Source organism: Microcaecilia unicolor, chromosome 2, assembly GCF_901765095.1.
Source record: "Microcaecilia unicolor chromosome 2, aMicUni1.1, whole genome shotgun sequence".
In the NCBI taxonomy this organism is placed as follows: Eukaryota; Metazoa; Chordata; class Amphibia; order Gymnophiona; family Siphonopidae; genus Microcaecilia; species Microcaecilia unicolor.
In genome coordinates, this window is record NC_044032.1 from 143,941,322 (window position 1) to 143,957,960 (window position 16,639).

The window sequence follows — 16,639 nt, forward strand, 5'->3', positions numbered from 1 at the left end:
GGGCACTTTTACAAAAACCAAATAAAAGGTAAAAGAGCTCCCAGGTGCATAGCACCCTTCCCTTGGGTGTTGAGCCCCCCAAATCCCCCTCAAAACCCACTGCCCACAAGTCTACATCATTACTATAGCCCTAAGAGGTGAAGGGGGGCACCTACATGTGGGTACAGTGGGTTTGGGGGGGTTGGACGACTAGTAGCATTAAGCAGCACAATTGTAACAGGTAGGGGGGGGGATGGGCCTGGGTCCACCTGCCTGACGTCCACTGCACCCCCTAACAACTGCTCCAGGGACCTGCATACTGCTGCTTGGGAGGAGGGTATGACATTTGAGGGTGAAAGTAAAAAGTTGTGAAACATCATTTGTTGTGGTGGGAGGGGGTTAGTGACCACTGGGGGAGTCAGGGGAGGTCATCCCCGACTCCCTCTGGGGGTCATCTGGTCATTTAGGGCACTTTTGGGGGCCTTATTCGTCAAAAAACAGGGTCCAGGAAAAGTGTCCTAAATTCTAGCTCAAAACTGTTCCATTATCGGCGAAGGGCGCCCATCTCTGTTCGCCCGATAACCACGCCCCAGTTCCGCCTTCGACATGCCTTCGATACGCCCCCGTCAACTTTGTCCGCATCCGCGACGGAGTGCAGTTGAAAGCGTCCAACGTTCGGCTTTCGATTATACCGCTTTATTTGTTTTTGTGAGAAGAACGCCCATCTCCCGATTTAGGTCGGAACTTGGGCGTTATTCTCGTTCGATTATAAGCAGGTTAGTGTAAGGTAACACACAAGTCAACGGATCTTTTTTTATAGATCTATATTTCTGGTTATCATATGATGGATGCCATTCATTGTGATTGTTGAATGCTCTCTTAGCCGCTTTTTTTAAAATTCTATCAGGATATCCTCTATGTTGAAAACGTGAAATCATTTGAAAAGCTTGATAAGTGTATTCTTCACGAGAACTGCACAACCTACGGACTCGAAGCAGTTGACTCGATGGTATACTGTTTTTTAACCCAGAAGGGTGATGGCTACGATAATGTAGTATTGTATTACGATCAGTTTCCTTACGGTAAATCTTAGTAATAAATCTACCGTCATACCATTGGATATTTACATCCAAAAAATTCACCTCTCGACGACCGATACAATGTACAAATTTTATATGAGGGCTCACTGTATTCAAAATTTCCAACAGTTTCAATAAATTATCTTCTGTCCCTTGCCATATTACCAGAATGTCATCTATATATCGTAGCCATTTAACAACACCCTCAAAATGTTGATTGGTATATATATACTGCTTCTCTAACTGGTCCATATACAAGCATGCAATAGTGGGGGCTACTGTGGCACCCATCGCAACTCCTTTTATTTGATGAAAAAAGTTTTCTTTGAACTTGAAAAAATTGTGATAAATGACTAACTCAGCTATATTGCCAAGTAAAGTTATTAATTGATTGGATAACTCCAAAGTTTCCAATAATCCCTTAATCATAATCACAGCTTCCCTTTGCGGGATATTTGTATATAATGCAGTAACATCTAGTGTTACCAAGCATACCTCTGCATTAGCATCAATTTTTACATCTTGCAAAATATTAAGCAGGTGATCTGAGTCTCTCACAAAAGAAGTTATGGACTTTAAACAAGGTTGCAAATGAAAATCCAAAAATTGAGAGAGCGGTTCAAACAGTGATTCACATCCAGAAACAATGGGACGGCCAGGAGGTTTTTCCAAACTCTTATGTATTTTTGGGGTGAAGTAAATTATAGGTATTTTTGGAAATTGTCTGAACAAGTATCGAAATATTTGAATAGAAATAACACCTTTTTCACAAGCTTCCTTTAACAGCTCATACACCCTCGATTGATACTGGGTGGTAGGATCTTCCTGTAACGGGCTGTAAAATGTTAGATCATTTAACTGAGTGAATGCTTCTTGTTCATACTTCGATCTATCTTGTACCACAACTCCACCCCCTTTATCAGCCCTCAAGATTATAATATTTTCGTCCCTCTGTAAATCTTCAACTGCTTGACGCTGCAAAACTGTCAGATTACCATACTGTTTCCCCAAGGTTGCTTCTAATTTCTCAAGATCATGTAATACCCATTGCTGAAACGTAGCAATGGCTGAATCTATAGGACCATGAGGAAGCCATGTAGAGGGCAACCGATGTGTTTGCAAAAAGGATTTAGATTGACTAAGTGAACTATCAGATTCGATGGTATCATTCTCTCCAAAAAATAATTTCAAACGTAGTTTTCTAAAAAACTTATGTAAATTAATGCGAATATCAAACGCATTATGAAACTGAGTAGGAACAAATGTAAGCCCCAAACTTAAAATTTGATATTGAATAGGGCTCAAACACTTCGATGATAGGTTAAACACTATCAATGAATCTTTCTGCAGAAAGATTCATTGATAGTGTTTAACCTATCATCGAAGTGTTTGAGCCCTATTCAATATCAAATTTTAAGTTTGGGGCTTACATTTGTTCCTACTCAGTTTCATAATGCGTTTGATATTCGCATTAATTTACATAAGTTTTTTAGAAAACTACGTTTGAAATTATTTTTTGGAGAGAATGATACCATCGAATCTGATAGTTCACTTAGTCAATCTAAATCCTTTTTGCAAACACATCGGTTGCCCTCTACATGGCTTCCTCATGGTCCTATAGATTCAGCCATTGCTACGTTTCAGCAATGGGTATTACATGATCTTGAGAAATTAGAAGCAACCTTGGGGAAACAGTATGGTAATCTGACAGTTTTGCAGCGTCAAGCAGTTGAAGATTTACAGAGGGACGAAAATATTATAATCTTGAGGGCTGATAAAGGGGGTGGAGTTGTGGTACAAGATAGATCGAAGTATGAACAAGAAGCATTCACTCAGTTAAATGATCTAACATTTTACAGCCCGTTACAGGAAGATCCTACCACCCAGTATCAATCGAGGGTGTATGAGCTGTTAAAGGAAGCTTGTGAAAAAGGTGTTATTTCTATTCAAATATTTCGATACTTGTTCAGACAATTTCCAAAAATACCTATAATTTACTTCACCCCAAAAATACATAAGAGTTTGGAAAAACCTCCTGGCCGTCCCATTGTTTCTGGATGTGAATCACTGTTTGAACCGCTCTCTCAATTTTTGGATTTTCATTTGCAACCTTGTTTAAAGTCCATAACTTCTTTTGTGAGAGACTCAGATCACCTGCTTAATATTTTGCAAGATGTAAAAATTGATGCTAATGCAGAGGTATGCTTGGTAACACTAGATGTTACTGCATTATATACAAATATCCCGCAAAGGGAAGCTGTGATTATGATTAAGGGATTATTGGAAACTTTGGAGTTATCCAATCAATTAATAACTTTACTTGGCAATATAGCTGAGTTAGTCATTTATCACAATTTTTTCAAGTTCAAAGAAAACTTTTTTCATCAAATAAAAGGAGTTGCGATGGGTGCCACAGTAGCCCCCACTATTGCATGCTTGTATATGGACCAGTTAGAGAAGCAGTATATATATACCAATCAACATTTTGAGGGTGTTGTTAAATGGCTACGATATATAGATGACATTCTGGTAATATGGCAAGGGACAGAAGATAATTTATTGAAACTGTTGGAAATTTTGAATACAGTGAGCCCTCATATAAAATTTGTACATTGTATCGGTCGTCGAGAGGTGAATTTTTTGGATGTAAATATCCAATGGTATGACGGTAGATTTATTACTAAGATTTACCGTAAGGAAACTGATCGTAATACAATACTACATTATCGTAGCCATCACCCTTCTGGGTTAAAAAACAGTATACCATCGAGTCAACTGCTTCGAGTCCGTAGGTTGTGCAGTTCTCGTGAAGAATACACTTATCAAGCTTTTCAAATGATTTCACGTTTTCAACATAGAGGATATCCTGATAGAATTTTAAAAAAAGCGGCTAAGAGAGCATTCAACAATCACAATGAATGGCATCCATCATATGATAACCAGAAATATAGATCTATAAAAAAAGATCCGTTGACTTGTGTGTTACCTTACACTAAGTCATCTAGTCAAATTATACAAATTATGAAACGTCATTGGTCTATATTAGGTATACATAAAGTTTTTCAGCAATTTCCTCGGTTTGCATTCTCTCGAGGTAGAAATTTAGGTGAACAACTGGCAAGACATAACACTGCATGTAATGTAAGACATGAGGAATTTGGCCATGGGAGGTGCGATCGGTGTGTATATTGCAGGTATGCCATGCAAGTTAATGAAGTGAATGTTCCTCATTCAGAGAAAATATATCGTTTGCAGGCTCACACTGACTGCAATACTACAAATTGTGTGTATGGCATAAAATGTCCTTGTGAACTATGGTACATTGGATTGACTACTAAAAAGATTAAAGTTAGGATAGCACAGCACCTTAGTAATCTCCGTACTAAACGAATGGAAGCCCCTTTGGTTTCACATTGGGTGGATGTCAAACATGAAGTTCAGGATCTTCGCTTTGTAGTTTTGAGTCAAATTAGTTTTGAAAGAGGAGGTAATGTGCCTCGCATGCTATTGCGTAAAGAACAAAGGCTAATTTACCTCTGGAACACTGTAAGCCCTTATGGGTTAAATAAAGAAGTAGAGTGGTTAAACTTGTGAGAGGGTATTTAAAGTTAGTTCCTTTGAAGCTTTGGTATGCGCATGTGTCAGCGTCTTTTGAGGCGTTGTTTTTGACACATCCAGGATTGTTAAATTGGAGAGAGGGTATTTAAACTCAGTCTCCTTGAAGCCTTGGTATGCGCATGTGTGGGCGTCTTTTGAGGCGTTACCACCAGCACATCCAGGATTGTGAATGCTTGGCCACCTGTAGAGCCGGTAAGAGTTTATAATATTGGTTTTTAGAAGGATTGTAATATTGTTTGTGAAATACAAATGTATGTTATTATTGTTGTTTACATAGATTATTGACCCCTGAAGACGCAAAATTTGCGAAACACGATCGTGTAGGGTCTGTGTACAACTGTTTTAGCACACAAATGAGAGGACTGCTGCAGTGAAGCAGTTTGAAATTCAAGGAAAAGTCCCGTGAAGTATGGAGTCACGGTGAATGGAACTACTGTCATTCAATACCACAGCACAGAGTTATCAGTTGTGGGTTACGATGGAATGTAACCTTTTGTTTTAACCTGCTGTGATGGACAATTGACTTAATCAATGGACTAATTGCCACAGGGCAACAGAAAGTTTACAGCAGGTTACCAATAGATTAAGAGAGGATCGTAATGAAGAAGAAATGTTTTTGAATGTCAGTATAATTTACAAGTTTTACACCAATATTGCTATTGAAAGCAACATTTTTGTTATAAGATCATAAGTGATTCTATTATTCCGGGTGTTCTATTGTTATATTGTTATAGAGTTTGATATTTTGATATTAGTTTTATAAATGTGAATTAGAGTGAATGGATGATTGAATGAATGATAGATATATGGGGATTTTAGACAATAATTGTTAGGTTTATGAGATTAATTGATGTAATAAAGATAAAAATAAATGCAATAGTTGTTGAGTATATTGTATTATCATCATTATGGTTATTATTGTTATTCCTTTGTTTTCATGTAAAATCCATTTTGGCTGCCAGTTGAAGAACATTATAATATTTTTGCATTCATTATTCATATTTAACAATTAACATTTTAGTTCATTAGTTCTTTGTCCGAAACTGATCAGAATCCCAGATAAGTGAAACCCTGTAGGATTTCCATATTTTAAAGTGGATATTTTTCTTTTTGGGAATTCTGTGACTTCCAAGTTGTGGCAAGGTCTCCATGTACCCTGGAAGGCCAGGGTATTTAACTTGTGGGCCAGGAGCTTGCCCAGGCAGTGCGAACCCAGCTAGAAGTTGGTGACCAATCACAGCAGAAATAAGCTGTGACTTTTGTTAAATACTATCAAGTCAATATTAAGAGATTTACACGTTTGGGACCAAATTCTATAAATAGTAACAACAACAACAACAAAAAAAATCAGTGCCAAAAAAATAATGTGCTAAACGCTATTCTATAAATGATGCTGAAAGTTAAGGGCTGTTTATAGAATATACTTAGAACTAGATTCTAAATATCATGCCTAAAAAATCAGCACCTAGGCGTATTCTACAGAGTATGCCTATTTATAGAATTTCGGTGTTAGTGGCCACCATTAAATATGAAAGTCTCCTATCCATATATTTTCAGCAGCACTATGGGATCTTAGTGGACAGGGCTGGTGTCGGTGAGTGGGTTTTCCGCGTGCTACGGCCACTTTCAGTGTGGCAGTAAAATGGCTGCCTTGGCATATTGTTCTGTAATGGCCATGTGCTAATTTCTTCATTAGTACATCGCCATTACCACCACCTATTTCGGAGGCAGTAAGGGCTCCCTCGTGTTACTCCCGCACTAATTGGGTAGCGTGTGGCAATATGCTGTTACTCGATTTGTGCAGGCATGCTTACCCTCCACCCATGGGCACATGAACCAGCATAGGATTAGTGTGTGCAGAGCAGGAAACTACCACAGGACACCTCACCAGTTATGCCTACTACACCTTAGTGAAAAGGCCTCTATAAGGACAGTGCTATTGAAAATCCATCTATTCGCACACACTAGTTATAGAATAAGGTCATTTGCATATGTATTTTTAATTCAATAACTTACAGTATTCTGTTAATAGCCAATTAGTGCCTATAACTGGTGATAATTGGCACTAATTAGTGGTTACATGCATAACTGTCCTTAATCACTATTCTATAAGTTGCACATTCAAATTCTAGAGCACACAACTTCAAAGCGGGTGTGGATCTAGGAGGGCATTGGCAGGTCAGGGGAATTACTGGCAGATTCACTTGCAGGTGATAGAAAACAAACATTTACATGCTTAACCTACAGACTGGCACAATCACTTACTCCAGCCACTGAGCTAGCATAAGTGCTCACACCTAAACTCAGACATGTAAATATGGATTTACGCTAGTATTCTATAATAGCAGCTGCGCATGCAATTGTTGTTACAGAATTTACACATAGTGCGCATCATCCCAGCACCTAAATTTCAGCAATCTTTTGAGAATGTATCCCTATAAGGATAGTGCCAGGGCGAGGAAGGCTGAAACACCGAACTATATTGATAGCAAAGATACTCAGCTACTATCTAAATAGCTACTATAAGCAGTTTAATTTAGGCCGGAAAAAAAAAAAGAGACTGTCTTAAATTAAAATACTTAGGTATACGTATACTCCCACATTCTATAACAGGTTGCCTAAATTTAAGTGCCATTTGTATGATGAAATTTATAGACTGCTGCCATCCATGTGGGTGTCAGTATCACACCTAACCGCTATTCTGTAATTATGTACTAAAATGGCTTAGTACATAATTCTTAGGGGTCATTCAGAGAGGAGAGGCATAAGCAGATCACAGGGGGGCAGAAATTTACATAGGCTAATCACAGAATACTGTATGTTACGCAGGCGAATGCTACATTTAGGAATGTACACTTATGCTAACTTTAGATCTGGCCTTCTAGTTTAAATGCCTAGAAACATATTGTCTAAATTTCTCTCCAAGGATTTTTTTCTCCTGCTACAGTGAGATGCAGCCCATCGTTACAATATAGTCTTTTGCTTTTCCATGTATTGCCCCATCCATACACTTTATCAACCGGCTCACCTTTATCCACATGTTTACTCACAACTTCAAAGAAATGAAACAAATCGGTGAGGAAAGACTTCCCTTGGCTGAACCCATGCTGACTCTGTCCCATTAAACCGTGTTTTGTCTATGTGTTCCGTAATTTTATTCTTTATAATTGTTTCCATTCACGACCTCTATCTCCCATATGCTAAGTTCTTTCTGCACATTTAGAACAATCTTAAGTCTGTACTACATCCTGCTTGAACTATTGCTGCTACAGACCCAGCAGACTAGGTGCAGAGCCAAGGAAAGAAGGAATAACAATGTAAGTGGTTCAGTCAATAGTTGTGCTATCAGATGAAAGCAGGCAGAGGAAAATAGACAGCTAGTTCAAACTAACTAAAGGAGAGGGAAGGGATATCCAGTGGTAGTGCTGCACATTTAGCATGTGAGAGACATAGCTTCTGCTCCTCGTGCCCTGGGTCAAGTACTATCTCTGCTACAGAGTAAGCAGATGAGAGAAAAGGTTATGAAATGAAAGAGACTCTACACATTTACAAATGCAACTCTTTACTGCCATACTGAACAAAGGTTACTTTGAGCCCCAAAAGGAGCAGGAAGTAATGCAAGCCTGTTAATTAACAATTCTACTTTATTTCCCTCAAACATTTAAGCCAAGTGGAACCATGTGTGGCAGTTCACACATACAGATGGAACAGCCTAAGATTATTGGTTACAAATCCTAACATGGGGCACCGAAAACATTAACTTTAAACAGTTTTTATTGGGAACCCCGTTCAACTTGGCAGTTGGCTACATACAAAGCTACTATGAATCGGCAGGCGAGCATAAAACAATCAAATCTACAGCCTTGGTCAGAGGTTTTAATAAATGCACAATCCAATTCTGTGATCTACCTAACCTACCCCTCCCCCCCCCCCCCCCCCCCCACCCTTACTCTGTAGACAATCTATGCCTTTTGTATATGTAACCATTGTGCTTTAACAATAAAATATATTTCCACTCCAGTCAACAGTGTGTCAAGAGTTTTCTTGTAAGGGTAACTTTGTAGCAGAAACATTACTTGCTCTACCTCCCTACTACCCCTGAACTGTTCTGTCCTCTGACAGCCTTTCCCCGATTGTAATGTAGCTCTGGGGTGGGTGTGACACTTTTACTGTCATTCTCACTGCAGAGTCACATGAGCATTGCATTGTGGGGGGTGTATTTATCAGGCAAGGTGACTTCACTAGCCTGTCTGCACAGAACTGTTATATGATTGGTTATGCTGTTGCTAATTGGCAGGCTCTGTTCCCATTGGTGGTTTTCCCCCTGCTCACTGGGTCAGTGTTCCCTTTAGTCTGAGGTAGGCTCCATTTGTTAGACAGTACAGAACCCTTTCCTGCATTACCCTCTGTTAGAGTACTTAGTTTTTACCTTGAATATATCGTACTAAAAAAGATATTGGAATCCATTCAACCAGCTCTGAGCTAATGGTGTTTTCAGAATCACGGAGACTCTTTGCCATCTGATCTACAGTTGACTGTGAGTAAACATTGTGTTATTCAAATAAAAGACTTTCAGAGAGATAGAGTCTTCAGGTGTGAACTGGTGTACCGACGTTATACGTCAGGATATAAGACTTAGAAGCTACAAGTCTTAGAGGCCTGACCCTCCCAACTCAATTCAGAAACTAATAAAGAGAGATACATAGACTGAAAATTAGAACTAGGAATGGCTATTAGGCCCTAGCCAGCTATTTACACCTTGCTCATAATCTTATATTTATGCCACAGATTTATTTCATAAGTTCAATTATAAAAGAACAAACATCACCATGAAATTCCGTACTCCCCCTCCCGCGCTCCTAAGGAATCCCCTTTCATCTTCCCAAACCTCAAGAATCTTCCCAGCCCCAAACCCACGTTGGCCCACACTATATACACTATAGCCATCCCAACTCATAGAGGAGGATCCCGGGATGCCTATTGAACTTACAACAGAATGGTCAGTCAAGAGTCTGCAGATTGACAGGTTCATCAGGAATGCTGAGTCTAATCGCAGGAGCACAGAGGCCACCAGTGAGGAAGAGCAGGCCCAATGGATGCAAGCCTCTTTACTGGGGGAGTATTTAAGAGACATCTAAACTGAGCCCAGGAGGGCCGTAGATGAAAAGCTACCTAAGATCAGGAGGGCAGATCGCTATCTCAGGCACTTGCTGTGGGACCTATGGCGGCTGTGGTAACCATGTCTCCCCTCCAGGTGATACATAGTAAACATAGTAGATGACGGCACAAAAAGACCTGCACGGTCCGTCCAGTCTGCCCAAGAAGATAAATTCATATGTGCTACTTTTTTATTTGTACTGTCCTCTTCAATGCACAGACCGTATAAGTCTGGCCAGCCCTATCCCCGCCTCCCACCACCAGCTCTGGCACAGACCGTATAAGTGTGCCCAGCACTATCCCTGCCTCCCAACCACCAGCTCTGGCACAGACCCTATAAGTCTGCCCAGCACTATCCCTGCCTCCCAACTACCAGTCCCGCCTCCCACCACCAGCTCTGGCACAGACCGTATAAGTGTGCCCAGCACTATCCCTGCCTCCCACCACCGGCTCTGGCACAGACCATATAAGTCTGCCCAGCACTATCCCCGCCGCCCAACCACCAGCCCCGGCACATACCGTATAAGTCTGCCCAGCACTAGTCCCGCCTCCAAACCACCAGCCCTAGCACAGACCGTATAAGTCTGCCCAGCACTAGCCCCGCCTCCCAACCACCAGCTCTGCCACCCATTCTAGGCTAAGCTCCTGAGGATCCCTTCCTTCTGCACAGGATTCCTTTATGTTTATCCCACGCATGTTTGAATTCCGTTACCATTTTCATCTCCACCACCTCCCGCGGGAGGGCATTCCAAGCATCCACCACCCTCTCCGTGAAAAAATATTTCCTGACATTCTTCTTGAGTCTGCCCCCTTTCAATCTCATTTCATGCCCTCTCGTTCTACCGCCTTCCCATCTCCGGAAAAGGTTTGTTTGCGGATTAATACCTTTCAAATATTTGAACGTCTGTATCATATCACCCCTGTTTCTTTTTTCCTCCAGGGTATACATATTCAGGTCCGCAAGTCTCTCCTCATACGTCTTGTAACGCAAATCCCATACCATCCTCGTAGCTTTTCTTTGCACCGCTTCAATTCTTTTTACATCCTTAGCAAGATACGGCCTCCAAAACTGAACACAATACTCCAGGTGGGGCCTCACCAACGACTTGCACAGGGGCATCAACACCTCTTTTCTTCTGCTGGTCACACCTCTCTCTATACAGCCTAGTAACCTTCTAGCTACGGCCACCGCCTTTTCACACTGTTTCATCACCTTCAGATCCTCAGATACTATGACCCCAAGATCCCTCTCCCCATCCGTATCTAGCAGACTCTCACCGCCTAATACATATGCCTCTCTTGGATTTCTACTCCCTAAGTGCATCACTTTGCATTTCTTCGCATTGAATTTTAATTGCCAAACCTTAGACCATTCTTCTAGCTTTTTCAGATCCTTTTTCATGTTTTCCACTCCCTCCGAGGTGTCCACTGTGTTACAAATCTTAGTATCATCCACAAATAGGCAAACTTTACCTTCTAACCCTTCGGCAATGTCACTCACAAATATATTAAACAGAATCGGCCCCAGCACCAATTCCTGAGGCACTCCACTACTCACCTTTCCCTCCTCCGAGCGAACTCCATTCACCACCACCCTCTGGCACCTGTCCGTCAACCAGTTCCTAATCCAGTTCACCACTTTGGGTCCTATCTTCAGCCCATCCAGTTTATTTAAGAGCCTCCTGTGGGGAACCGTGTCAAAAGCCTTGCTGAAATCTAAGTAGATTACGTCTATAGCACGTCCACGGTTCAATTCTCCGGTCACCCAATCAAAGAATTCAATGAGATTCGTTTGGCACGATTTCCCTTTGGTAAAACCATGTTGTCTCGGATCTTGCAACTCATTTTCTTGCAGGAAATTCACTATCCTTTCCTTCAGCATCGCTTCCATTACTTTTCCAATAATCGAAGTGAGGCCTGTAGTTTCCAGCTTCTTCCCTATCACCACTTTTGTGAAGAGGGACCACCTCCGCCGTTCTCCAATCCCTTGGAACCTCTCCCATTTCTAAGGATTTATTAAACAAATCTTTAAGAGGACCCGCCAGAACCTCTCTGAGCTCCCTCAATATCCTGGGGCGGATCCCATCCGGTCCCATGGCTTTGTCCACCTTTAATTTTTCTAGCTGTTGATACACACTCTCTTCCGTGAACGGTGCTATATCCACTCCATTCTCAAATGAACTTTTGCCAGTCCATCGTGGTCCTTCTCCAGGATTTTCTTCAGTAAAAACTGAACAAAAGTATCTATTTAGCAAATTTGCCTTTTCTTCATCATACTGCGGTTTGCAGTATCTTTTAGTCTCACAATTCCCTTTTTAGTCATTCTCCTTTCACTAATATACCTGAAGAAATTTTTGTCACCCCTCCTTACCTTTCTAGCCATTTGTTCTTCCGCTTTCGCCAGACGTACCTCTATCTTGGCTTCTTTCAGTTTCCTCCGGTATTCCTCCCCGTGTTCCTCGTCTTGAGTTTTTTTGTATTCCTGGAACGCGAACTCTTTAGCCTTTATTTTATCAGCCACTTGCTTGGAGAACCATAGCGGTTTCCTTTTTCTCTTGCTTTTATTTGCTTTCCTTACATAAAGGTTTGTGGCCCTATTCATTACTTCTTTCAGCCTGGACCACTGTCGTTCCACTTCTTGTACGTCCTTCCAGCCCATCAGCTCCTTCCTTAGGTATTCCCCCATTTTACTAAAGTCAGCATGCTTGAAATCCAGGACTTTGAGTTTTGAGTGGCCACCCTCCTCTTCAGCCGTCATATCAAACCAAACCGTTTGATGGTCACTGCCGCCCAGGTGGGCACCCACTCGGACATGTGACACGCTATCTGCATTTGTGAGCACCAGATCCAGCGTCGCTCCCTCCCTCGTGGGTTCCATGACCATTTGTCTGAGCAGAGCACTTTGGAAAGCACCCACAATCTCTCTACTTCTTTCCGATTCCGCAGATGGAACCTTCCAATCTACTTCCGGCAGACTGAAATCTCCCAGCAACAGCACCTCTCTCTTCTTTCCTACTACTACTACTAACTAACATTTCTAAAGCGCTACTAGGGTTACGCAGCGCTGTACAATTTAAACATAGAAGGACAGTCCCTGCTCAAAGAGCTTACAACCTTTGAATATCTGCGATCAGGTCTCTATCTAATTCTTCCAATTGTGTTGGAGGTCTGTAGACAACACCCACGTGGACAGAGGTTCTATCATCTCTTTTTAAGGTGATCCATATCGCTTCTTCCTTACCCCAGGTCCCTGTCACTTCGGTTGCTGTGATATTATTTCTCACATATAGAGCTACTCCTCCACCTTTATGACCCTCTCTATCCTTCCTAAATAGATTATAGCCTGGTATGTTTGCATCCCATTCATGGGAACCATTGAGCCATGTCTCTGTGATTGCAACAACGTCTAAGTCTGCCTCCAACATCAGGGCTTGAAGGTCATGAACTTTGTTGCCAAGACTGCGAGCATTTGTGGTCATCACTTTCCATTTACATTTCCTGGTATGTGTTTCAACATTTGATATTTTGGTGTGTTTTTTGTCTTTGGGTCCCTCCATATCTTTTTGTTCCACCTTAATTTCTTTTGTTTTTGCTGTTTCTTCTGGCTCAGTTCTATTTTTAGGAACCTCACAGAGCTCTACTGGAGCAAAAGAATTCTGTAGGGGTAACACTTGTGAGGGTGTATGCCTCTGTGTCAGATGACGAAGTCTGCCTATGCCTACTGTGAACTATCTATTCTTAGGTGGTTTTATCCTTTGAGGCAGTGGTGTGAATTTCGTTTGATTTTGTGCAGTCTTAGAAGTTGCTTTAAGTGCATCTAATTCCTGCTTTAATTTACTGAGCTCTTGTTTTAAACTAGCGAGCTGATTACAGATAGGACAAGCCTTAAGTTTCCAGATGATTGGCCTTGAAACTAAAGCTCCACAATTATTACAGAGAATAAAAGTCATCTTGATTTGTTGAATGGGTATGAGTAGGTATTTTATGATGGGGCTTGACAGTGTACAAGATTAACTTTACTCCTCAGCAATTTGAGACAGTTGTAATTCGGGTGGAGTTAAGTTGTGATAAGTAGTATAGTTAGAATAGGGATTTAGGAAGTGTCAGTCTTGGGGTGGGTGGGTATAAACCTAGACTTGTGGAATGTGTTTACTGTAAAACCTATCTTAGGCCTGTATTAAGCCTCTTTTCTACAAAGCTGATTGGGACAAGGGGAGGACAAGGATAGTAGGTAGAGATGTGCAAAAAAACCACAGTTCTAGGGTAGGAAAAGCCACAAATATAGCCAGCACAAGTCTTATCTGAGTTTCTCCCAGCCAGAGACCAGCAACATAGCTCTCCACAGAAAACACACTTGTGCTGTTAAAATGGCTGCAGAAAAAAGCCAGGTGAGCTGAGATGGATGGGGTGGGGGAAGGAAGGAGCTCAGAAACTTGGCAAAAGAAAGATTTCTAATACTTGCTGGCAGAGGGAAGTGTGGATCCTCTAGGAGATCTTCAATCGGATGCAGCCACACCCAACCTGCTTACACCCCGGAAGATCCTAGTTACGGGGGGGGGGGGGGGGGGGGGCTGTTCAACAAAGTGGATGGACTGGCAGATCAGCCATTCCATTAAAATAAAAAACATTTTGTTGGATATCATACATGTAAATACTATAGAGTCACCCGCACCCTGCCAGGTGGGGCTACTGGGAAAAAGCCAGATCCAAAATGGTAAAGATGACGAGAAGGGACATTGGACATGAGAGCGAGAGAATTTCTGATTACTATGCCTGGGGAGGAGTGAGGGGAAACTACCTCCAGAATTGAACCTGAAAGAAGGGGGTGCTATCATGAAGATCAAATGTTATGATAATGGCTGGATAGAGCATTACGTATTAAGGGGGGAAAATGTTAGAATATTGTTGTTGGGAAAAGAATTGTTAAACTTTTTTTCATAGGGAAACTGTTCTATCCCCGTTTATCATTTGACACCCTTCTTTCTACCTTTTCTAGTATTGATGTATCTTTTTCTAAGATGTGTCAATCAGAATGCCACACAGTACTGAAGGTACAATCACAACATAGGTACTATGAAATTCTCCATTCCATTCCTAATAATTCCTAACATTCAGATTTTTTTCTTTTTTTTTTACTGCTTTGAATTTATTTGAAAAAGTTGTGATAAGTTTCTGCCTCTATAACAATTTCTTTTCATCAAATTTTCTTTTTGCCTGCCCTATAAATGCTCTGCCACTAACTTACCAGTGTTTGTACTTTTTCACATTTTCTTAATCTGCATCCACTTTTCATGTTTTTGAAAGATGTTCTTTTGGCTAGAATAATCTCTTTTACCTCACTGTATAACCATGTCAACTCTCCTCAGGCCTTCCTTCTACTTTTCTCCGATATAGGGACTGCTATGGGTCTGGGCTTCCAAGATTTTTTTTTTCAAACAACATTCAGGGCTGATATAAACTCTTAAGCTTTACAGCTACTTTCTATTTTCCTCATTAAGGGCCCCTTTTACCAAGCTGCAGTAAAAGGGGCTCTGTGGTAGCACTGGCGCAAGGATTCATTACGTAACAAGGCCCCCTTTTACCGCAACGGGTAAAAAGCGTTATTTAAAGGGAAACGGCCTTGTGAAAAGTGAACCACTTGCTGCACGGCCATTTCCTGGGGGAAGCCTTTACCCACCACCCATTGAAGGCTCCCACAGGGCTGTCTGACTACTGCCGAGTAAGCCCCGGCACTAAAAAATAAAAATGCATTTTTAGGAACAGAGTTGGCACGACAGAGGCCCAATTATCTGCGCACCAACACGGCTGTAGCCCTACTGCCCTTTAGTAAAAGGACTCCTTAATATAGTCTCCTCCCTCCAGTTATTAAATCAAATTTGATCACATTATGATCACTCAGGGATGGGCTGCAATTTGAGAGGGCCAGGGGTGGCCTGGTGGGGGCAACAAATGCCCCCCCCCCCCATGCAAGCACACTAGGCATACCGTTGCTGGCAGGGATGCTGAGCCCCACTAGTCAATAAATGGACTGCCACCACTCCCCACTCCCCACTGCTTCTTTCTGGCTCTGAGCACCATGTTCGGACTTCTCTCGCATGCACGAGAAATCCCAGCTTGCTGCTCAGAGCTGGAAACAAGGAGCGGGGAGCAGCAGCAGTCTATTTACTCGGCTGGACGGGCTCAATAAAAGAGAATTCAGGAGGGGGCCCGAGCCCATATTTTAGGAGTCAGTTGTTAAAGTAGCCATGGAGGCGTAGGGGGCTTACTTTAACAACTGGCTCCCAAAATTCTTAAAAATGTAACCGGCTCTCGCAAGCCCGTAAAAGTCTGCACCAACACACCACTGCGATCACTGCTGCCAAGTGCCCCTACTAATATTACTTCATGCATCTCCTTGGCCAAGGACCGTCACAGACTAAAATTTGGAAGGGATATATAATAGGAGAAAGATCCCCAGCTAGTTAAAGGCTTGTGGTACCCTGACTCTAACTGAACTACAAACCCAAAGGAGCAGAAAAAACGTCCAGGCAAAAAAAAAAAAAGGGGCAGGTTAAGATGATTCATTCAGGATCTGACATTATTAGATCATAACCATCGTCTCAGATGCTGTCAGTTCCTGGAAAAAGTATTCTGTACAATGATTCTTCTCATCATACAGCTATTTCAAATAAATTCTAGAGATCTGCATGAAGCTGTCTTCGTTCCAAGAACCTCATAAAGTTCCACAAATACCGTACACAGTTTTGTGTCATTCCCTATGGCTCCAAAAATAATAACCCTATGCAACAGATTATTACGTATTCACT

General features: G+C 41.7%; 1 protein-coding gene and 1 long non-coding RNA gene across 2 annotated transcripts in view; one reads left to right on the forward strand and one right to left on the reverse strand.

The window, feature by feature from the left end:
- The window catches only part of MBLAC2 (metallo-beta-lactamase domain containing 2), a 39,540-nt gene that overhangs the window by 19,768 nt on the left and 3,133 nt on the right, over positions 1-16,639 (reverse strand). The window lies entirely within an intron of this gene.
- On the forward strand, positions 4,259-5,283 carry LOC115463142. The gene is made up of 2 exons (XR_003941004.1): positions 4,259-4,868; positions 4,954-5,283. It is a non-coding gene; the product is annotated as an uncharacterized LOC115463142 (long non-coding RNA).